The 22,277-nt window shown below is 43.6% G+C and overlaps 8 non-coding genes across 8 annotated transcripts; 4 read left to right on the forward strand and 4 right to left on the reverse strand.

Moving 5' to 3' along the window:
* Positions 1-469: 469 nt before the first annotated feature.
* On the reverse strand, positions 470-543 carry trnat-agu (transfer RNA threonine (anticodon AGU)). The gene has a single exon. It is a non-coding gene; the product is annotated as a tRNA-Thr (tRNA).
* Positions 544-2,220: 1,677 nt separating this feature from the next.
* Positions 2,221-2,302, forward strand: trnal-aag (transfer RNA leucine (anticodon AAG)). The gene has a single exon. It is a non-coding gene; the product is annotated as a tRNA-Leu (tRNA).
* A 1,012-nt stretch (positions 2,303-3,314) lies between these two features.
* Positions 3,315-3,388, reverse strand: trnat-agu (transfer RNA threonine (anticodon AGU)). Its single transcript has one exon. It is a non-coding gene; the product is annotated as a tRNA-Thr (tRNA).
* Positions 3,389-5,065: 1,677 nt separating this feature from the next.
* trnal-aag (transfer RNA leucine (anticodon AAG)) lies at positions 5,066-5,147 on the forward strand. Its single transcript has one exon. It is a non-coding gene; the product is annotated as a tRNA-Leu (tRNA).
* A 1,012-nt stretch (positions 5,148-6,159) lies between these two features.
* On the reverse strand, positions 6,160-6,233 carry trnat-agu (transfer RNA threonine (anticodon AGU)). Its single transcript has one exon. It is a non-coding gene; the product is annotated as a tRNA-Thr (tRNA).
* A 1,677-nt stretch (positions 6,234-7,910) lies between these two features.
* Positions 7,911-7,992, forward strand: trnal-aag (transfer RNA leucine (anticodon AAG)). The gene has a single exon. It is a non-coding gene; the product is annotated as a tRNA-Leu (tRNA).
* Positions 7,993-9,004: 1,012 nt separating this feature from the next.
* Positions 9,005-9,078, reverse strand: trnat-agu (transfer RNA threonine (anticodon AGU)). The gene has a single exon. It is a non-coding gene; the product is annotated as a tRNA-Thr (tRNA).
* Positions 9,079-10,756: 1,678 nt separating this feature from the next.
* On the forward strand, positions 10,757-10,838 carry trnal-aag (transfer RNA leucine (anticodon AAG)). The gene has a single exon. It is a non-coding gene; the product is annotated as a tRNA-Leu (tRNA).
* Positions 10,839-22,277: the final 11,439 nt, after the last annotated feature.

Here is a 22,277-nt window from a genome sequence, read left to right on the forward strand (position 1 = left end):
GAGCTTTATCAGTTGGTTCGTAAAGGAATCTCTGCTTCGGTTCCAGAAAAGTCATCTGTGGTGTGTTTTTTTCCATGCCCATGGCAGTCTTTTAAAGCTGGTAGTAGTGGCGGCGAAGTTAATTTTTTATCCTCTTTAAAAGAATAAGGACGGGCTGGGGCGAGCTCCATTTACCACTCTTTCAGCTAACCGCCGAACTCCCGAACTGATTACACTGCAGAGCCACAGGCGCCTCGCTTTTCTCCATTCTCTGGGTCAGGGTGAAAAAAAACTTGCTGGTATTAGCTGGCCTGCTGGGAGCACCTCTTCTTCACTGATAAGCAAGATTTGTGTTTCATCTTTCTCAAGCTGTATAGATTTCTTTCAAAACAAGTTGTTCCAGAAAGGAAACGAACACTTGCATTCACCTGAATTAAAAGGCATGGGATTTGCCCGTAAGGATAAATTCTGTACAGTAAGACAGGAAGAAAGGCACCGCTGGGAATCGGACCCAGGATCTCCTGTTTACTAGACAGGCGCTTTAGCCAACTAAGCCACGGCGCCGGCAAAGTGCTGTCCTTTGACAGCCACATGGACACGTCTCAACTGCTCTGAGACATCTGCATTCGGTGTGCACCGAGCCTGCTCGCCTTGCAAGTTTCCTCATTTACATGCGATAGCTCCACCACTAAGAGAAAGGATGAGAAATGGCTTTTATCTGGCACTTTTCATGTCAGAGGATCTCAATCTGCTTTCCGTGTACAAGAGGATGTCCAACTCATGTAGCTAAAGACGTAGACGACAGTGCTCCACTGAAATCTTGATCTCACAACCCTCGGCATGACTCCTCTGTGTTCTGCTTTAGACAAAGGGGGGAAAAGACTTCTTTCATCACACGTTTTGCACTGTTTACGGTGTTTGCAGTACTCTTTCTTAAATGAAAACCAGGAATCGGCACCATATGAGGTGAGACTAGATAATATTGGATCAAGTAGCCTCGCCATTCCATGCGTGACGTGCGCAAAGTGTAATTCCTGTCTTTATAGTGTGCTTGTTAGAGACTTAGCTGGCACCCAGAGCGCTTTAAATCCGGGAGTCAGCAGCCCAAGACAATAGAGCTTCCTTCGTCTATGTTTTTTGCGTGAAGGGGGAAACCATGCGTGTGCTGCAAACGATCTTAGTATCAAAGTGCCGTCCCACATAACCGATCCGAACAATCTGCTTTACAGAGGAGCACTGCCGGAGCTTATCGTTGGCAAACTGAAGACCAGGCTGACCTCTTCTGTGACTCTTGAACACTGAGTCTCAAGGTTGTGAATTCAAGCTCCACGCTGGCGGGAAATTCCATAGGTAATGATCACATTTTCTTGCATGCTAATCAAAAGAAATATTAAGAAACTTTTCCCGATACCAGTTTTTTACAAAAGTAAAGGCACACGGCACATGTGTGCCACATCACGTCCGAGTTTAGTGACAACTACCTCAGAGATTGTAAGCTGGGTAGTTTCAGATCAGATCACTTTTTGTATCAAAGGTTCAAGCAAACCCGAATACTTTTGCAAGAGACATTTCAGAATCCCAGTCAAATCCAGTACGATTGCTGGATCCTTTGAATTCGACTGAACTATAGCACAGATCTGCAGTCCACCATTAGAATACTGTGGGTGTGCTGTATAAGCCATACCGCCCAAAATAGTTCTAAAACAGGAGAAGCATCCTCGTTTAGGAATGTGGTATAAAGTGAAATGGTCTGGGAAGAGTCCTACGTTTGAACAGTTCAAAATAGACGTCAAGGGGTATTTACGGACTCTTTCGAAATGTAAGAACAAGCTGTGCGGACCTTATCTTTATTTACCTTGTGTAATCGTTTTTCATAAAGTGTAATTGTATTATAGGATGTGCCCCTGACGATTTTCTTGATACGTTATATGTGCTCTTGTTTGTATTGTATGTAGTTTTGTTGTTCAAATAAAACGTAAAAGACACAACTTTCCGGATGCGGCTGCTGTAAAAATAAAATGACATCAAGGGTGCTGTACGCAGAGGTCTGAAACCTGCTCCACAGAAGATCTTTATCCAGAGGAGTTAAAGAAGTCGAGATCTCGCCATGAGAGGGGAAGCATCTCAGAAAAAGCAGGTGCAGTCGGTTCCACGGTCATAACGCCACTAAGTCGGGCGACAAGAGCAAAACCCACCCGGCTTCCTCCGGGCAAGTAATGAGACAAAGAGACAACCACAGCGGGTAGCGTGGCCGAGCGGTCTAAGGCGCTGGATTAAGGCTCCAGTCTCTTTGGGGGCGTGGGTTCGAATCCCACTGCTGCCAGGTGCTTCTGTCGAGACCCCCTTTCAGCTGGCTTCAGATGAAAGGGAGGGAACTGCTTTTTGGCAGTCTCTCGAGAAACTAAGCAAAGTGTTTAAAGATACTTTCTCAGCTTGACATCAAGGCACAAAACAAAAACCTTCTTGCGTCCTCTCAACCCAAAAGCGCTTTGCCACTTTTTGCGTTATGCAGGGAACGACGTCTGCCCAGATCACTTTTGAGTCAATGCAAATCGTAGTGTGCCCTCCGTTTTAATGTTGGCTGTGCTGGCGTGCTGCTTCTGTCTGTGAAACTTGAATGTTCTGCTTCTTCACACCAAATCATCGGCGGGGGTTGAGCTTGTTAAATCTTTGCGCATAGCGCTCCTTTGGAAGTACTTTGTCCAAGTTCAAAAGCGATCGTGGGATTTACTTCATGCGTGCCAAAAAGCATGCCTCGCACGACAGATTTAAATGGGGAATGGAGCCTGCTTCTTGCTGTTTTTCCTGTGGTTGCAGTTACAAAGTTGATCGTGCTTTCACATTCTGTTAACAGTATTCACTGGCTGAGCTTTATCAGTTGGTTCGTAAAGGAATCTCTGCTTCGGTTCCAGAAAAGCCATCTGTGGTGTGTTTTTTTCCGTGCCCATGGCAGTCTTTTAAAGCTGGTAGTAGTGGCGGCGAAGTTAATTTTTTATCCTCTTTAAAAGAATAAGGACGGGCTGGGGCGAGCTCCATTTACCACTCTTTCAGCTAACCGCCGAACTCCCGAACTGATTACACTGCAGAGCCACAGGCGCCTCGCTTTTCTCCATTCTCTGGGTCAGGGTGAAAAAAAACTTGCTGGTATTAGCTGGCCTGCTGGGAGCACCTCTTCTTCACTGATAAGCAAGATTTGTGTTTCATCTTTCTCAAGCTGTATAGATTTCTTTCAAAACAAGTTGTTCCAGAAAGGAAACGAACACTTGCATTCACCTGAATTAAAAGGCATGGGATTTGCCCGTAAGGATAAATTCTGTACAGTAAGACAGGAAGAAAGGCACCGCTGGGAATCGGACCCAGGATCTCCTGTTTACTAGACAGGCGCTTTAGCCAACTAAGCCACGGCGCCGGCAAAGTGCTGTCCTTTGACAGCCACATGGACACGTCTCAACTGCTCTGAGACATCTGCATTCGGTGTGCACCGAGCCTGCTCGCCTTGCAAGTTTCCTCATTTACATGCGATAGCTCCACCACTAAGAGAAAGGATGAGAAATGGCTTTTATCTGGCACTTTTCATGTCAGAGGATCTCAATCTGCTTTCCGTGTACAAGAGGATGTCCAACTCATGTAGCTAAAGACGTAGACGACAGTGCTCCACTGAAATCTTGATCTCACAACCCTCGGCATGACTCCGCTGTGTTCTGCTTTAGACAAAGGGGGGAAAAGACTTCTTTCATCACACATTTTGCACTGTTTATGGTGTTTGCAGTGCTCTTTCTTAAATGAAAACCAGGAATCGGCACCATATGAGGTGAGACTAGATAATATTGGATCAAGTAGCCTCGCCATTCCATGCGTGACGTGCACAAAGTGTAATTCCTGTCTTTATAGTGTGCTTGTTAGAGACTAAGCTGGCACCCAGAGCGCTTTAAATCCGGGAGTCAGCAGCCCAAGACAATAGAGCTTCCTTCGTCTATGTTTTTTGCGTGAAGGGGGAAACCATGCGTGTGCTGCAAATGATCTTAGTATCGAAGTGCCGTCCCACATAACCGATCCGAACAATCTGCTTTACAGAGGAGCACTGCCGGAGCTTATCGTTGGCAAACTGAAGACCAGGCTGACCTCTTCTGTGACTCTTGAACACTGAGTCTCAAGGTTGTGAATTCAAGCTCCACACTGGCGGGAAATTCCATAGGTAAAATCACATTTTCTTGCATGCTAATCAAAAGAAATATTAAGAAACTTTTCCCAGTACCAGTTTTTTAAAAAAGTAAAGGCACACGGCACATGTGTGCCACATCACGTCCGAGTTTAGTGACAACTACCTCAGAGATTGTAAGCTGGCTAGTTTCAGATCAGATCACTTTTTGTATCAAAGGTTCAAGCAAACCCGAATACTTTTGCAAGAGACATTTCAGAATCCCAGTCAAATCCAGTACGATTGCTGGATCCTTTGAATTCGACTGAACTATAGCACAGATCTGCAGTCCACCATTAGAATACTGTGGGTGTGCTGTATAAGCCATACCGCCCAAAATAGTTCTAAAACAGGAGAAGCATCCTCGTTTAGGAATGTGGTATAAAGTGAAATGGTCTGGGAAGAGTCCTACGTTTGAACAGTTCAAAATAGACGTCAAGGGGTATTTACGGACTCTTTCGAAATGTAAGAACAAGCTGTGCGGACCTTATCTTTATTTACCTTGTGTAATCGTTTTTCATAAAGTGTAATTGTATTATAGCATGTGCCCCTGACGATTTTCTTGATACGTTATATGTGCTCTTGTTTGTATTGTATGTAGTTTTGTTGTTCAAATAAAACGTAAAAGACACAACTTTCCGGATGCGGCTGCTGTAAAAATAAAATGACATCAAGGGTGCTGTACGCAGAGGTCTGAAACCTGCTCCACAGAAGATCTTTATCCAGAGGTGTTAAAGAAGTCGAGATCTCGCCATGAGAGGGGAAGCATCTCAGAAAAAGCAGGTGCAGTCGGTTCCACGGTCATAACGCCACTAAGTCGGGCGACAAGAGCAAAACCCACCCGGCTTCCTCCGGGCAAGTAATGAGACAAAGAGACAACGCACAGCGGGTAGCGTGGCCGAGCAGTCTAAGGCGCTGGATTAAGGCTCCAGTCTCTTCGGGGGCGTGGGTTCGAATCCCACTGCTGCCAGGTGCTTCTGTTGAGACCCCCTTTCAGCTGGCTTCAGACGAAAGGGAGGGAACTGCTTTTTGGCAGTCTATCGAGAAACTAAGCAAAGTGTTTAAAGATACTTTCTCAGCTTGACATCAAGGCACAAAACAAAAACCTTCTTGCGTCCTCTCAACCCAAAAGCGCTTTGCCACTTTTTGCATTATGCAGGGAACGACGTCTGCCCAGATCACTTTTGAGTCAATGCAAATCGTAGTGTGCCCTCCGTTTTAATGTTGGCTGTGCTGGCGTGCTGCTTCTGTCTGTGAAACTTGAATGTTCTGCTTCTTCACACCAAATCATCGGCGGGGGTTGAGCTTGTTAAATCTTTGCGCATAGCGCTCCTTTGGAAGTACTTTGTCCAAGTTCAAAAGCGATCGTGGGATTTACTTCATGCGTGCCAAAAAGCATGCCTCGCACGACAGATTTAAATGGGGAATGGAGCCTGCTTCTTGCTGTTTTTCCTGTGGTTGCAGTTACAAAGTTGATCGTGCTTTCACATTCTGTTAACAGTATTCACTGGCTGAGCTTTATCAGTTGGTTCGTAAAGGAATCTCTGCTTCGGTTCCAGAAAAGTCATCTGTGGTGTGTTTTTTTCCATGCCCATGGCAGTCTTTTAAAGCTGGTAGTAGTGGCGGCGAAGTTAATTTTTTATCCTCTTTAAAAGAATAAGGACGGGCTGGGGCGAGCTCCATTTACCACTCTTTCAGCTAACCGCCGAACTCCCGAACTGATTACACTGCAGAGCCACAGGCGCCTCGCTTTTCTCCATTCTCTGGGTCAGGGTGAAAAAAAACTTGCTGGTATTAGCTGGCCTGCTGGGAGCACCTCTTCTTCACTGATAAGCAAGATTTGTGTTTCATCTTTCTCAAGCTGTATAGATTTCTTTCAAAACAAGTTGTTCCAGAAAGGAAACGAACACTTGCATTCACCTGAATTAAAAGGCATGGGATTTGCCCGTAAGGATAAATTCTGTACAGTAAGACAGGAAGAAAGGCACCGCTGGGAATCGGACCCAGGATCTCCTGTTTACTAGACAGGCGCTTTAGCCAACTAAGCCACGGCGCCGGCAAAGTGCTGTCCTTTGACAGCCACATGGACACGTCTCAACTGCTCTGAGACATCTGCATTCGGTGTGCACCGAGCCTGCTCGCCTTGCAAGTTTCCTCATTTACATGCGATAGCTCCACCACTAAGAGAAAGGATGAGAAATGGCTTTTATCTGGCACTTTTCATGTCAGAGGATCTCAATCTGCTTTCCGTGTACAAGAGGATGTCCAACTCATGTAGCTAAAGACGTAGACGACAGTGCTCCACTGAAATCTTGATCTCACAACCCTCGGCATGACTCCTCTGTGTTCTGCTTTAGACAAAGGGGGGAAAAGACTTCTTTCATCACACGTTTTGCACTGTTTACGGTGTTTGCAGTACTCTTTCTTAAATGAAAACCAGGAATCGGCACCATATGAGGTGAGACTAGATAATATTGGATCAAGTAGCCTCGCCATTCCATGCGTGACGTGCGCAAAGTGTAATTCCTGTCTTTATAGTGTGCTTGTTAGAGACTTAGCTGGCACCCAGAGCGCTTTAAATCCGGGAGTCAGCAGCCCAAGACAATAGAGCTTCCTTCGTCTATGTTTTTTGCGTGAAGGGGGAAACCATGCGTGTGCTGCAAACGATCTTAGTATCAAAGTGCCGTCCCACATAACCGATCCGAACAATCTGCTTTACAGAGGAGCACTGCCGGAGCTTATCGTTGGCAAACTGAAGACCAGGCTGACCTCTTCTGTGACTCTTGAACACTGAGTCTCAAGGTTGTGAATTCAAGCTCCACGCTGGCGGGAAATTCCATAGGTAATGATCACATTTTCTTGCATGCTAATCAAAAGAAATATTAAGAAACTTTTCCCGATACCAGTTTTTTACAAAAGTAAAGGCACACGGCACATGTGTGCCACATCACGTCCGAGTTTAGTGACAACTACCTCAGAGATTGTAAGCTGGGTAGTTTCAGATCGGATCACTTTTTGTATCAAAGGTTCAAGCAAACCCGAATACTTTTGCAAGAGACATTTCAGAATCCCAGTCAAATCCAGTACGATTGCTGGATCCTTTGAATTCGACTGAACTATAGCACAGATCTGCAGTCCACCATTAGAATACTGTGGGTGTGCTGTATAAGCCATACCGCCCAAAATAGTTCTAAAACAGGAGAAGCATCCTCGTTTAGGAATGTGGTATAAAGTGAAATGGTCTGGGAAGAGTCCTACGTTTGAACAGTTCAAAATAGACGTCAAGGGGTATTTACGGACTCTTTCGAAATGTAAGAACAAGCTGTGCGGACCTTATCTTTATTTACCTTGTGTAATCGTTTTTCATAAAGTGTAATTGTATTATAGCATGTGCCCCTGACGATTTTCTTGATACGTTATATGTGCTCTTGTTTGTATTGTATGTAGTTTTGTTGTTCAAATAAAACGTAAAAGACACAACTTTCCGGATGCGGCTGCTGTAAAAATAAAATGACATCAAGGGTGCTGTACGCAGAGGTCTGAAACCTGCTCCACAGAAGATCTTTATCCAGAGGAGTTAAAGAAGTCGAGATCTCGCCATGAGAGGGGAAGCATCTCAGAAAAAGCAGGTGCAGTCGGTTCCACGGTCATAACGCCACTAAGTCGGGCGACAAGAGCAAAACCCACCCGGCTTCCTCCGGGCAAGTAATGAGACAAAGAGACAACCACAGCGGGTAGCGTGGCCGAGCGGTCTAAGGCGCTGGATTAAGGCTCCAGTCTCTTTGGGGGCGTGGGTTCGAATCCCACTGCTGCCAGGTGCTTCTGTCGAGACCCCCTTTCAGCTGGCTTCAGATGAAAGGGAGGGAACTGCTTTTTGGCAGTCTCTCGAGAAACTAAGCAAAGTGTTTAAAGATACTTTCTCAGCTTGACATCAAGGCACAAAACAAAAACCTTCTTGCGTCCTCTCAACCCAAAAGCGCTTTGCCACTTTTTGCGTTATGCAGGGAACGACGTCTGCCCAGATCACTTTTGAGTCAATGCAAATCGTAGTGTGCCCTCCGTTTTAATGTTGGCTGTGCTGGCGTGCTGCTTCTGTCTGTGAAACTTGAATGTTCTGCTTCTTCACACCAAATCATCGGCGGGGGTTGAGCTTGTTAAATCTTTGCGCATAGCGCTCCTTTGGAAGTACTTTGTCCAAGTTCAAAAGCGATCGTGGGATTTACTTCATGCGTGCCAAAAAGCATGCCTCGCACGACAGATTTAAATGGGGAATGGAGCCTGCTTCTTGCTGTTTTTCCTGTGGTTGCAGTTACAAAGTTGATCGTGCTTTCACATTCTGTTAACAGTATTCACTGGCTGAGCTTTATCAGTTGGTTCGTAAAGGAATCTCTGCTTCGGTTCCAGAAAAGCCATCTGTGGTGTGTTTTTTTCCGTGCCCATGGCAGTCTTTTAAAGCTGGTAGTAGTGGCGGCGAAGTTAATTTTTTATCCTCTTTAAAAGAATAAGGACGGGCTGGGGCGAGCTCCATTTACCACTCTTTCAGCTAACCGCCGAACTCCCGAACTGATTACACTGCAGAGCCACAGGCGCCTCGCTTTTCTCCATTCTCTGGGTCAGGGTGAAAAAAAACTTGCTGGTATTAGCTGGCCTGCTGGGAGCACCTCTTCTTCACTGATAAGCAAGATTTGTGTTTCATCTTTCTCAAGCTGTATAGATTTCTTTCAAAACAAGTTGTTCCAGAAAGGAAACGAACACTTGCATTCACCTGAATTAAAAGGCATGGGATTTGCCCGTAAGGATAAATTCTGTACAGTAAGACAGGAAGAAAGGCACCGCTGGGAATCGGACCCAGGATCTCCTGTTTACTAGACAGGCGCTTTAGCCAACTAAGCCACGGCGCCGGCAAAGTGCTGTCCTTTGACAGCCACATGGACACGTCTCAACTGCTCTGAGACATCTGCATTCGGTGTGCACCGAGCCTGCTCGCCTTGCAAGTTTCCTCATTTACATGCGATAGCTCCACCACTAAGAGAAAGGATGAGAAATGGCTTTTATCTGGCACTTTTCATGTCAGAGGATCTCAATCTGCTTTCCGTGTACAAGAGGATGTCCAACTCATGTAGCTAAAGACGTAGACGACAGTGCTCCACTGAAATCTTGATCTCACAACCCTCGGCATGACTCCGCTGTGTTCTGCTTTAGACAAAGGGGGGAAAAGACTTCTTTCATCACACGTTTTGCACTGTTTATGGTGTTTGCAGTGCTCTTTCTTAAATGAAAACCAGGAATCGGCACCATATGAGGTGAGACTAGATAATATTGGATCAAGTAGCCTCGCCATTCCATGCGTGACGTGCACAAAGTGTAATTCCTGTCTTTATAGTGTGCTTGTTAGAGACTAAGCTGGCACCCAGAGCGCTTTAAATCCGGGAGTCAGCAGCCCAAGACAATAGAGCTTCCTTCGTCTATGTTTTTTGCGTGAAGGGGGAAACCATGCGTGTGCTGCAAATGATCTTAGTATCGAAGTGCCGTCCCACATAACCGATCCGAACAATCTGCTTTACAGAGGAGCACTGCCGGAGCTTATCGTTGGCAAACTGAAGACCAGGCTGACCTCTTCTGTGACTCTTGAACACTGAGTCTCAAGGTTGTGAATTCAAGCTCCACGCTGGCGGGAAATTCCATAGGTAATGATCACATTTTCTTGCATGCTAATCAAAAGAAATATTAAGAAACTTTTCCCGATACCAGTTTTTTACAAAAGTAAAGGCACACGGCACATGTGTGCCACATCACGTCCGAGTTTAGTGACAACTACCTCAGAGATTGTAAGCTGGGTAGTTTCAGATCAGATCACTTTTTGTATCAAAGGTTCAAGCAAACCCGAATACTTTTGCAAGAGACATTTCAGAATCCCAGTCAAATCCAGTACGATTGCTGGATCCTTTGAATTCGACTGAACTATAGCACAGATCTGCAGTCCACCATTAGAATACTGTGGGTGTGCTGTATAAGCCATACCGCCCAAAATAGTTCTAAAACAGGAGAAGCATCCTCGTTTAGGAATGTGGTATAAAGTGAAATGGTCTGGGAAGAGTCCTACGTTTGAACAGTTCAAAATAGACGTCAAGGGGTATTTACGGACTCTTTCGAAATGTAAGAACAAGCTGTGCGGACCTTATCTTTATTTACCTTGTGTAATCGTTTTTCATAAAGTGTAATTGTATTATAGCATGTGCCCCTGACGATTTTCTTGATACGTTATATGTGCTCTTGTTTGTATTGTATGTAGTTTTGTTGTTCAAATAAAACGTAAAAGACACAACTTTCCGGATGCGGCTGCTGTAAAAATAAAATGACATCAAGGGTGCTGTACGCAGAGGTCTGAAACCTGCTCCACAGAAGATCTTTATCCAGAGGTGTTAAAGAAGTCGAGATCTCGCCATGAGAGGGGAAGCATCTCAGAAAAAGCAGGTGCCGTCGGTTCCACGGTCATAACGCCACTAAGTCGGGCGACAAGAGCAAAACCCACCCGGCTTCCTCCGGGCAAGTAATGAGACAAAGAGACAAAGCACAGCGGGTAGCGTGGCCGAGCGGTCTAAGGCGCTGGATTAAGGCTCCAGTCTCTTTGGGGGCGTGGGTTCGAATCCCACTGCTGCCAGGTGCTTCTGTCGAGACCCCCTTTCAGCTGGCTTCAGATGAAAGGGAGGGAACTGCTTTTTGGCAGTCTCTCGAGAAACTAAGCAAAGTGTTTAAAGATACTTTCTCAGCTTGACATCAAGGCACAAAACAAAAACCTTCTTGCGTCCTCTCAACCCAAAAGCGCTTTGCCACTTTTTGCGTTATGCAGGGAACGATGTCTGCCCAGATCACTTTTGTGTCAATGCAAATCGTAGTGTGCCCTCCGTTTTAATGTTGGCTGTGCTGGCGTGCTGCTTCTGTCTGTGAAACTTGAATGTTCTGCTTCTTCACACCAAATCATCGGCGGGGGTTGAGCTTGTTAAATCTTTGCGCATAGCGCTCCTTTGGAAGTACTTTGTCCAAGTTCAAAAGCGATCGTGGGATTTACTTCATGCGTGCCAAAAAGCATGCCTCGCACGACAGATTTAAATGGGGAATGGAGCCTGCTTCTTGCTGTTTTTCCTGTGGTTGCAGTTACAAAGTTGATCGTGCTTTCACATTCTGTTAACAGTATTCACTGGCTGAGCTTTATCAGTTGGTTCGTAAAGGAATCTCTGCTTCGGTTCCAGAAAAGTCATCTGTGGTGTGTTTTTTTCCGTGCCCATGGCAGTCTTTTAAAGCTGGTAGTAGTGGCGGCGAAGTTAATTTTTTATCCTCTTTAAAAGAATAAGGACGGGCTGGGGCGAGCTCCATTTACCACTCTTTCAGCTAACCGCCGAACTCCCGAACTGATTACACTGCAGAGCCACAGGCGCCTCGCTTTTCTCCATTCTCTGGGTCAGGGTGAAAAAAAACTTGCTGGTATTAGCTGGCCTGCTGGGAGCACCTCTTCTTCACTGATAAGCAAGATTTGTGTTTCATCTTTCTCAAGCTGTATAGATTTCTTTCAAAACAAGTTGTTCCAGAAAGGAAACGAACACTTGCATTCACCTGAATTAAAAGGCATGGGATTTGCCCGTAAGGATAAATTCTGTACAGTAAGACAGGAAGAAAGGCACCGCTGGGAATCGGACCCAGGATATCCTGTTTACTAGACAGGCGCTTTAGCCAACTAAGCCACGGCGCCGGCAAAGTGCTGTCCTTTGACAGCCACATGGACACGTCTCAACTGCTCTGAGACATCTGCATTCGGTGTGCACCGAGCCTGCTCGCCTTGCAAGTTTCCTCATTTACATGCGATAGCTCCACCACTAAGAGAAAGGATGAGAAATGGCTTTTATCTGGCACTTTTCATGTCAGAGGATCTCAATCTGCTTTCCGTGTACAAGAGGATGTCCAACTCATGTAGCTAAAGACGTAGACGACAGTGCTCCACTGAAATCTTGATCTCACAACCCTCGGCATGACTCCGCTGTGTTCTGCTTTAGACAAAGGGGGGAAAAGACTTCTTTCATCACACGTTTTGCACTGTTTACGGTGTTTGCAGTGCTCTTTCTTAAATGAAAACCAGGAATCGGCACCATATGAGGTGAGACTAGATAATATTGGATCAAGTAGCCTCGCCATTCCATGCGTGACGTGCGCAAAGTGTAATTCCTGTCTTTATAGTGTGCTTGTTAGAGACTAAGCTGGCAGCCAGAGCGCTTTAAATCCGGGAGTCAGCAGCCCAAGACAATAGAGCTTCCTTCGTCTATGTTTTTTGCGTGAAGGGGGAAACCATGCGTGTGCTGCAAATGATCTTAGTATCGAAGTGCCGTCCCACATAACCGATCCGAACAATCTGCTTTACAGAGGAGCACTGCCGGAGCTTATCGTTGGCAAACTGAAGACCAGGCTGACCTCTTCTGTGACTCTTGAACACTGAGTCTCAAGGTTGTGAATTCAAGCTCCACGCTGGCGGGAAATTCCATAGGTAATGATCACATTTTCTTGCATGCTAATCAAAAGAAATATTAAGAAACTTTTCCCGATACCAGTTTTTTACAAAAGTAAAGGCACACGGCACATGTGTGCCACATCACGTCCGAGTTTAGTGACAACTACCTCAGAGATTGTAAGCTGGGTAGTTTCAGATCAGATCACTTTTTGTATCAAAGGTTCAAGCAAACCCGAATACTTTTGCAAGAGACATTTCAGAATCCCAGTCAAATCCAGTACGATTGCTGGATCCTTTGAATTCGACTGAACTATAGCACAGATCTGCAGTCCACCATTAGAATACTGTGGGTGTTCTGTATAAGCCATACCGCCCAAAATAGTTCTAAAACAGGAGAAGCATCCTCGTTTAGGAATGTGGTATAAAGTGAAATGGTCTGGGAAGAGTCCTACGTTTGAACAGTTCAAAATAGACGTCAAGGGGTATTTACGGACTCTTTCGAAATGTAAGAACAAGCTGTGCGGACCTTATCTTTATTTACCTTGTGTAATCGTTTTTCATAAAGTGTAATTGTATTATAGCATGTGCCCTTGACGATTTTCTTGATACGTTATATGTGCTCTTGTTTGTATTGTATGTAGTTTTGTTGTTCAAATAAAACGTAAAAGACACAACTTTCCGGATGCGGCTGCTGTAAAAATAAAATGACATCAAGGGTGCTGTACGCAGAGGTCTGAAACCTGCTCCACAGAAGTTCTTTATCCAGAGGTGTTAAAGAAGTCGAGATCTCGCCATGAGAGGGGAAGCATCTCAGAAAAAGCAGGTGCAGTCGGTTCCACTGTCATAACGCCACTAAGTCGGGCGACAAGAGCAAAACCCACCCGGCTTCCTCCGGGCAAGTAATGAGACAAAGAGACAACACACAGCGGGTAGCGTGGCCGAGCGGTCTAAGGCGCTGGATTAAGGCTCCAGTCTCTTCGGGGGTGTGGGCTTGAATCCCACTGCTGCTAGGAGTTTTTGTGTTACAACCACCAAATGGAGCAATGTGTTAAAAGCTACTTTATCAGCTTAACATCAAAGCAGGGAGAAAAAACTGTTTCTTCTTCTCAACACAAATTAGCGTTTCCACCTTCAGCAGGGAAGTTTGTCTACCAAGATCACTTTTGAGTCAGTGCAAATCACACGGGCACACGGCACATGTATGGCACATCACGTCCGAGTTTAGTGACAACTACCTCAGAGATTGTAAAGCTGGGTAGTTTCAGATCACTTTTTTATTAAAGGATCAAGCAAACCCGAATACCTTTGCAAGAGACATTTCAGAATCCCAGTCAAATCCTTTGAATTCGACTGAACTATAGCACAGATCTGCAGTCCACCATTAGAATACTGTGGGTGTGTTGTATAAGCCATACCACCCAAAATAGTTCTAAAACAGGAGATGCATCCTCGTTTAGGAATGTGGTATAAAGTGAAATGGTCTGCGAAGAGTCCTACGTTTGAACAGTTCAAAATAGACGTAAGGGTATATTTACAGACTCTTTCGAAATGTAAGAACAAGCTGTGTGGACATCATCTTTATTTACCTTGTGTAATCGTTTTTTAAGTGTTATTGAATTATAGCATGTGCCCCTGACGATTTTCTTGATACGTTATATGTGCTCTTGTTTGTATTGTATGTAGTTTTGTTGTTCAAATAAAAAGTAAAAGACACAACTTTCCAGATGCGGCTGCTTTAAAAATAAAATGACATCAAGGGTGCTGTACGCAGAGGTCTGAAACCTGCTCCACAGAAGATCTTTATCCAGAGGTGTTAAAGAAGTCGAGATCTCGCCATGAGAGGGGAAGCATCTCAGAAAAAGCAGGTGCAGTCGGTTCCACTGTCATAACGCCACTAAGTCGGGCGACAAGAGCAAAACCCACCCGGCTTCCTCCGGGCAAGTAATGAGACAAAGAGACAACACACAGCGGGTAGCGTGGCCGAGCGGTCTAAGGCGCTGGATTAAGGCTCCAGTCTCTTCGGGGGTGTGGGCTTGAATCCCACTGCTGCTAGGAGTTTTTGTGTTACAACCACCAAATGGAGCAATGTGTTAAAAGCTACTTTATCAGCTTAACATCAAAGCAGGGAGAAAAAACTGTTTCTTCTTCTCAACACAAATTATCGTTTCCACCTTCAGCAGGGAAGTTTGTCTACCAAGATCACTTTTGAGTCAGTGCAAATCACACGGGCACACGGCACATGTATGGCACATCACGTCCGAGTTTAGTGACAACTACCTCAGAGATTGTAAAGCTGGGTAGTTTCAGATCACTTTTTTATTAAAGGATCAAGCAAACCCGAATACCTTTGCAAGAGACATTTCAGAATCCCAGTCAAATCCTTTGAATTCGACTGAACTATAGCACAGATCTGCAGTCCACCATTAGAATACTGTGGGTGTGTTGTATAAGCCATACCACCCAAAATAGTTCTAAAACAGGAGATGCATCCTCGTTTAGGAATGTGGTATAAAGTGAAATGGTCTGCGAAGAGTCCTACGTTTGAACAGTTCAAAATAGACGTAAGGGTATATTTACAGACTCTTTCGAAATGTAAGAACAAGCTGTGTGGACATCATCTTTATTTACCTTGTGTAATCGTTTTTTAAGTGTTATTGAATTATAGCATGTGCCCCTGACGATTTTCTTGATACGTTATATGTGCTCTTGTTTGTATTGTATGTAGTTTTGTTGTTCAAATAAAAAGTAAAAGACACAACTTTCCAGATGCGGCTGCTTTAAAAATAAAATGACATCAAGGGTGCTGTACGCAGAGGTCTGAAACCTGCTCCACAGAAGATCTTTATCCAGAGGTGTTAAAGAAGTCGAGATCTCGCCATGAGAGGGGAACCATCTCAGAAAAAGCAGGTGCAGTCGGTTCCACGGTCATAACGCCCCTAAGTTGGGCGACAAGAGCAAAACCCACCCGGCTTCCTCCAGGCAAGTAGAGACAAAAAAAGAGGGCCCAGTGGGTAGCGTGGCCGAGCAGTCTAAGGTGCTGGATTAAGGCTCCATTCTCTTTGGGAGCGTGGGCTTGAATCCCACTGCTGCTAGGAGTTTTTGTGTTACAACCACCAAATGGAGCAATGTGTTAAAAGCTACTTTATCAGCTTAAAATCAAAGCAGGGAGAAAAAAGTGTTTCTTCTTCTCAATACAATTTATCGTTTCCACCTTCAGCAGGGAAGTTTGTCTACCAAGATCACTTTTGAGTCAGTGCAAATCACAGTGCGCCCTCAATTTTAATGTCGGTTGTGCTCCTTTTATCTGTGAAACGTTAATGTTCTGCATTTTCAAGTCGAGTCATCCTCAGGGGTAGAGCTGATTATGTCTTTCCGCATAGCGCTCCATCAGAAATAACTTGTCAAAGTCCAAAAGAGATTGTGGGTTTCACTTCAAGCAATCACAAAGCATACCTCACATGTCAGTTCTAAATGGGGAATTTGTTGGTTACGAAGCTGAACGTTTGTCCATGTTCTGCTAGAGTATCCACTCGCTTGCCTTTATAAGCAGTCTTGGAAAGATAAGCTGTGCTTCATCTCAGGAAAAATCATCAGTGCTGTCATTTTATTCTGTGTGTATGGCAGTTATTTAAAGTATATAAAAATCACGAGTTCATAGACTTATCCAAATATCAACGGGACCTTGTAAACCTGTCAGAAGAATTCCTTCAATCCAATAGTTTCACTCCAGGGAAAAGGCAGGGAAACATAGAGAATTCTTATTTAAAGACAACATCCGTATTGGATTGCATGTAAGCAGGCACCACTCAGAATTCCTAATATGATTTTGAATTCAGTTTTGCAGTGCTTTAGTGCTTTACTACTTTCAGAGAGTCCTTTATTGACCTTGCTGAAGCAGAGAAGCGACATAATCACAATTGTGACCAGTTTTTCTGCTGTTTCTGGTTAATACTGATTATTATTTTGTATTTTGATTAGTATTTTTTGTAGCGTTCTTCCTCAGCTTTTTAGTTATTTGGTGAGCAAGAACCACTGAGAACGAGTCTGAATCAATCAAGAACACATATGGTACTGCTGTCCAGTGTATTACTGCTTCATCCTAATTGAGCTTTTCAGTGTTGAAGAAGACGTTTCCAATTTCGATTGCTGGTTTCAGAGGATGTGCTACAAGATCACAGATTCATTTGAAAAGATTTGGAGATGCATTGGCTGGGATTCAAACCTGGCTCAATTGCATGAAGGCACCTATACTCAGCAACGAGAGGAAAGGAGAAGGGGCCAGAGGTAGTGTGGCTGAATGGTCTAATATGCTGGATTTTAGGCTCCACTCTCTCAGGGGCATGGGTTTAAATCCCACTACTGCCCAATGTTTCAAGACCTTACTTCCTGTGATTTGTAATATGGTCAGTAAAAGCACTTTATGTAAGTATCTCTTATGTCAGCGCTACAAGTCACTTACTGCTCCACAGGACTGGGGTTCAATCCCTGGCATCTTCAGGTGTTTTTTATAACTGTACTCACATCGAAATCTTCTGTTGAGTGAGAACTCTTTGCTCGTGTTCATAGAGAGCCAGGTTTACCTTTTGAATCTCACCCGGGATTTCCTGAGAGATCATTCAGCGAGCGAGTCCTCCCTCTGGACTCCGCACTGAGCTGAAAGCTGTACGAATTCCTCACTGTGTGTCCTGTACTGTTACAGGTGGTCCAGCGTAAATGTGCAGCACAGTGATATGAACAACTTGAACTTTTTCTGTATGTGAAGGAAAATGCAAAAGAGCATGTAAAGTATTGATCATATAAAATATCCGTGGTACAACTCGAGAAAAAAGTGAAGCACAAAACAGCGACTTTTGATGATTACAAGAGATTCAAGAAACACAACCGTCCGCAGATGGGTTCGGATCCTGAACGCTTAAGTCAAAAGAACAAAAGCGAAGTAAACTCTCTTCATTGTCTTATAGTTTATGTAATAAAACAATTTTTTACTTTCTTTATAATTTCTTACTGTTGATAGACGATTTATTGAATTTTAACAGAATCACAATTACAAATATTTGGGGTTAAACTGTTATTCACATACTCTAACAAAGAGAAACGTTAGTGTCTTCCGGTGTGTGAGCCAATTTCTCAAAACATTAAAAAATAAGTTATAGAAATTGAATTGTTCTACTTTTTAGGCTTGCATAGTCTTATTCATATTTCAGTTAAGCCTTTTCTTCTGTAGTAATTTCCTTTGATATTAAAATTAGTACTGATTTACAAGAATTTTGGAATAAGTTTCAGTTTAGGAAAATCCCAGAAGCCCAGAAGCTACCAAAACTGGTAATGTTCACATAATGTGTAATGCCAAAGCAGCAGTTGGGGTGGGAAACAAAAGACATTTCTTGGTATGAATCCTTAAACTTCATAGATGGCGTTCTAGGACTTCTCGCTTCAGATAAAGCTGTCAATACATCATAGATTTCTACTCAATCAATATTAGCAGTGTTATCACTACCGAACACTAAATATAGATCCTGGCAATAATTCATGAGTTGTTTGTAAGAAAATTGTTTATGTTTTTTTTTAAACATATTTTCAATACCAGACAAAATGTCGAAAGTTTCAATTTCATGCAACTGATGAAATCTCTCTTCAATGGAAGTTATAAGTACAGTACATCCAAAATACTGCGGAATCAATCAAATTTACATGTTTCTTGTGGATCCAGATGATCATTTTGAGACTCAAAACATGCCTGTCTTTTCTTTTTTCGAGGACGAAGGAGTAGCAGCAGGAGTAGCAGTTATGGCAAGAACGTGTTTAGAGTTCAGCACTTCTCATTTCTAATGCAGAGCCATCGACTCGGAAAGCACCGCCCGCGATAAAAGAAATTGCAGAATTGGTCTGTTCATGCTGCCTACACACTTTGAATTGCTGGCATTTTCTGCAAGCGTTCCTTTTTGAGGGTTCATGAAATTCCTCACATTTGAGCCAACACTAAAATATTTCATTCGGGGTCGCCTAATTCATAGTGCAAACCGAATCTACAGGGGAATGCTGTGGCACATGAAGCCGTTTGTTATTCTGTTGTGAGGTGTGAGGGGCAGAATGCAAATCGAGTTGGTGAATAGAAAATGAAACAGGAGTCACTTCTTGAGCTACGAATTCCAAAAAGTATGAAAACCTGTGCATTTTAACAGTGCAGAATACTCACAAATTGCACTGAGTTGCTTGCTTTCTTCTGCTGCTTTTATATTTCAGTCATTCACTGTAGCACTGGAACAATTCAAGAGAGGTAAAAGCAGAAGCTGTCAGGAGTGGGATTTGAACCCACGCCTCCATTTGGAGACCAGAACACCCAAGCCAGCTGGAAAAACACATGTCTTTAAGTCTGGCGCCTTAGACCTGTAGCGGTGAGGCTTAATAATAAGGCAGAATTAAGTGTTTCTGAGCTTTCCCAAATTAGGCCTCATTTTTCTGTTCATCTCTGCGGTGCAGCCACAGAGAAACCATTCATGCAAGGTGATTTAAGGTCCAAGGACAGCTCCCAAAGGGGGATGCACTTAGCTAAGCCTGGCTATCATGATCAATGGTCACCCATTGGCGCCTATCTGTCTAGGGAGTGCCAGTTGGACATCTGGACTGCATTACTAAGTGTCAGGAGTAAGTGACTCATATCTCACCTTGATCAACCAATCAGGGACTGGTAGGGCCGAGTAACCCACGTGGGACTCTGATGCCCATGGAACTTTCAGCCAATCAATGAGCTGAAGTTCCTCCAGGTAAAAACAGGCAACACAGAGAGCCTGGGAGCTTCAGATTGAGATTCAGATTCAGATTCAACAATTCTAAAGGGAATTCAAAGGAGAATCCCAAGGGCAGGACATTCTCGCAGCGCGCCTCCTGACCATCCTGAGACTCAGCCCGGACAACCACGGAACGGCCAGTGTGTCCGAGTGCCAGAACTTTCCTTTGTTCTAAGAGTCTAGAGTGGAGGTTGCCAGAGAGTAACCAGCAGCAGGCCTCGTGAACAGGTCGGAACTGTGGACAGCTGAATTACTATTCTCAACTAGCTCTTCATCAGGAACGAACCGGTCCTCTTCCTGACTTGCTGGGACCCACAGTCATCTTTTCTCCTGTGCACAAACTGTGCTAGTTAAAGCCAACAGTGAGCATCAGCAGCGCACCGTCGCAAGCCGCACAGCACAGCCTGGCACGGAGCCAGAGAGCGCGGATTGGACAGCAACAGCCTGCAACTGTTTCTTTGTGCCCGCAGGAGATCTGAATCCCCAAAGATTGGATGAGTATTCAACTTCAATGCATTACAGCAAGAGTTATGTACTTGTTTTGAGTATCTAATGTAGAAGTTGTAACCAAGTTCATTTATGAAACAGTCTAAATGAATGATATACTGAACGTATGTCCTCTTGATATGTGTAACTCTTTGTAACTGATTGAATATATATCTTTTGTATTCTGATAACCCTCTCGATAAGATCTGTTAGGTTTATATGCATATTCTATGTATTAATAAATGTATCCCCGTGTATTAGTACCTGTGTGTGCGCGTTGTTTGAGTTATGTCGCATGGTTGGATTCTAAAGCCATCAAAAGAATCAACTTTGTGATTTACTGCTACAATTAATAATTGTCTCAGTAAATGCCCAAACCCTACAGAACTGGTGCCTTCAGAGAGCCACTATGATTACATATTTGGCGTCCCTGAACCGGTTTTCCCTACAGACCACTTGGCCACCCTGACAAGCACAAGCAAGCGGTGTGCTGAATGCACCAGTAGTTGACTAAACTGAGTTTCTTCCCTGAAATGATTTGCTTGCGAAGAGCCAAGTTGCCTTGAATGGATCTTGGAAATCAAATATACGGATGGATTGTTATTCGGTTGGGAGTTTTTAGGGGCGTATTATAAATTGAGTTGGTGAAAAGGCGCTTTTTGTTAGTCTGTCGGGAGGCTGCACAAGGTGTTTAGAGGGAGAACTTCTAAAAGGCAGGCTCTCTATGTTTAACATCAAGAAAGATTTTTTTTTTCTCAATGGAAATGCTCTTTGGCACTTTCAGCTTTACGTAGGGAACAACGTCTGCCGAGACCACTTTTGAGTCAGTGCAAATGGTAATGTGCCACCAAGTATATTTAATATTGGCTGTGGTAGCGAGCTGCTTTTGTTTGTGAAGCCTTTACTTCTTTAAGCTGAATCATCGGCAGGAGTAGCTTATTAAATCTTTGCTCATTGCGCTCCATCAGAAATACCTTATCCATGTTCAAAAGAGATCAGGGGATTTACTTCATGCTTTCACATGGCATACCTTACACGAAAGATTTAATTATGAGACTCAAAATATGCCTGTCTTTTCTTTTTTCGAGGACAAATGGATTATTGAGGTGTAAAGATGGGTTCAAAACCAAAATCATCTGCTATTGCTGCTGTTTCTTCAAATCCTTTAATTGATCATTGATATCGAGGAATAATATTATACAAATTGTGGTTTTCTGTGAATTGCCAATTTTATTGTAATTACATCTTCGTGTACAGATGTCTTGCATGTATCACAAGGTATTACAGATGCAGCAATTCAAAATGGGTGGGGTATTTCGCGGCATACCCCGGTGGGCGTGTCGCGGTGTCATGCAGTATCACGCGGTTAATTGCGTCATCCCGGAAACTATCCGGCGTCACCTTGTAAAACCGCCAGGGGGAGCTTAACCTCTCATGTACAGCATTTGAGCTTTTAATTTTGAATTGTATAACAGCATGTTAATCATCAGTCATTAAAATGTTGGTATATTTTATGAAAGCAAGATTGCTCAGTTGGACAAAAGTACACAACCTACCTTTATCAGAAATATTTATGCATCAAAACCTTTACCGAAGATATTACTAATAGTATTATTAATGGATGACTTTGGACAAGCTGTATACTCAAAGTATAATTTCATTAGCACATTTGTACAAGCACTTGGAATCTGTCCAAGCCATACTTTGTCAGGCATTTTGTTTTACTTCAACAGGCATAAAAACTCCCTTGCTTTTAACAGGGCATTTCATAATTTCTAACTACGAAAATGATTTAAAATGCGACACTTATCATTCAACTAGAGCTCAAAATATCACATGGATACTCAAGAAGACAGCAAAGACTGTATTAAAAGATACTTGTATGTAGCAACGCTTTCTTTTCCGTATACCAGATTTTATGGAACCACTTCAGAGGGGTGTCAGCCAGTCAGATTCCAGGAATCGGTACTTTAAAGGAAAAATACACGCCGGTATTCCATTTCTCCCTAACGATTTTAAGCATCGAAGTATATAACTAGCATGTGAAATAGCGTGTAAAAAAGTGGTAGTTTTAAGCTTTTCTGCTAATATAATATGGAATCACGTTTCTAAAGAATTTAATAACGATATGATTATATTTGTGTACTGCGACAGGGCTGTGTAGGGCTGTTTCGCCTCTCTCTTCATGCAACTTCCCTTGTAGCCTACTGGTCTACGTGCCCAATTATCAACTTACGGGTTGTGTGTTCAAATCCAGCTTGTGCAAACATTTCTTCTAAAAAACAGAATAGCGATATTATGGACAATCAATTGACTTTTATAATTCAAA

This window comes from Lepisosteus platostomus, chromosome 5 (assembly GCF_059453375.1).
Source record: "Lepisosteus platostomus isolate fLepPlt1 chromosome 5, fLepPlt1.hap1, whole genome shotgun sequence".
Lineage (NCBI taxonomy): Eukaryota > Metazoa > Chordata > Actinopteri > Semionotiformes > Lepisosteidae > Lepisosteus > Lepisosteus platostomus.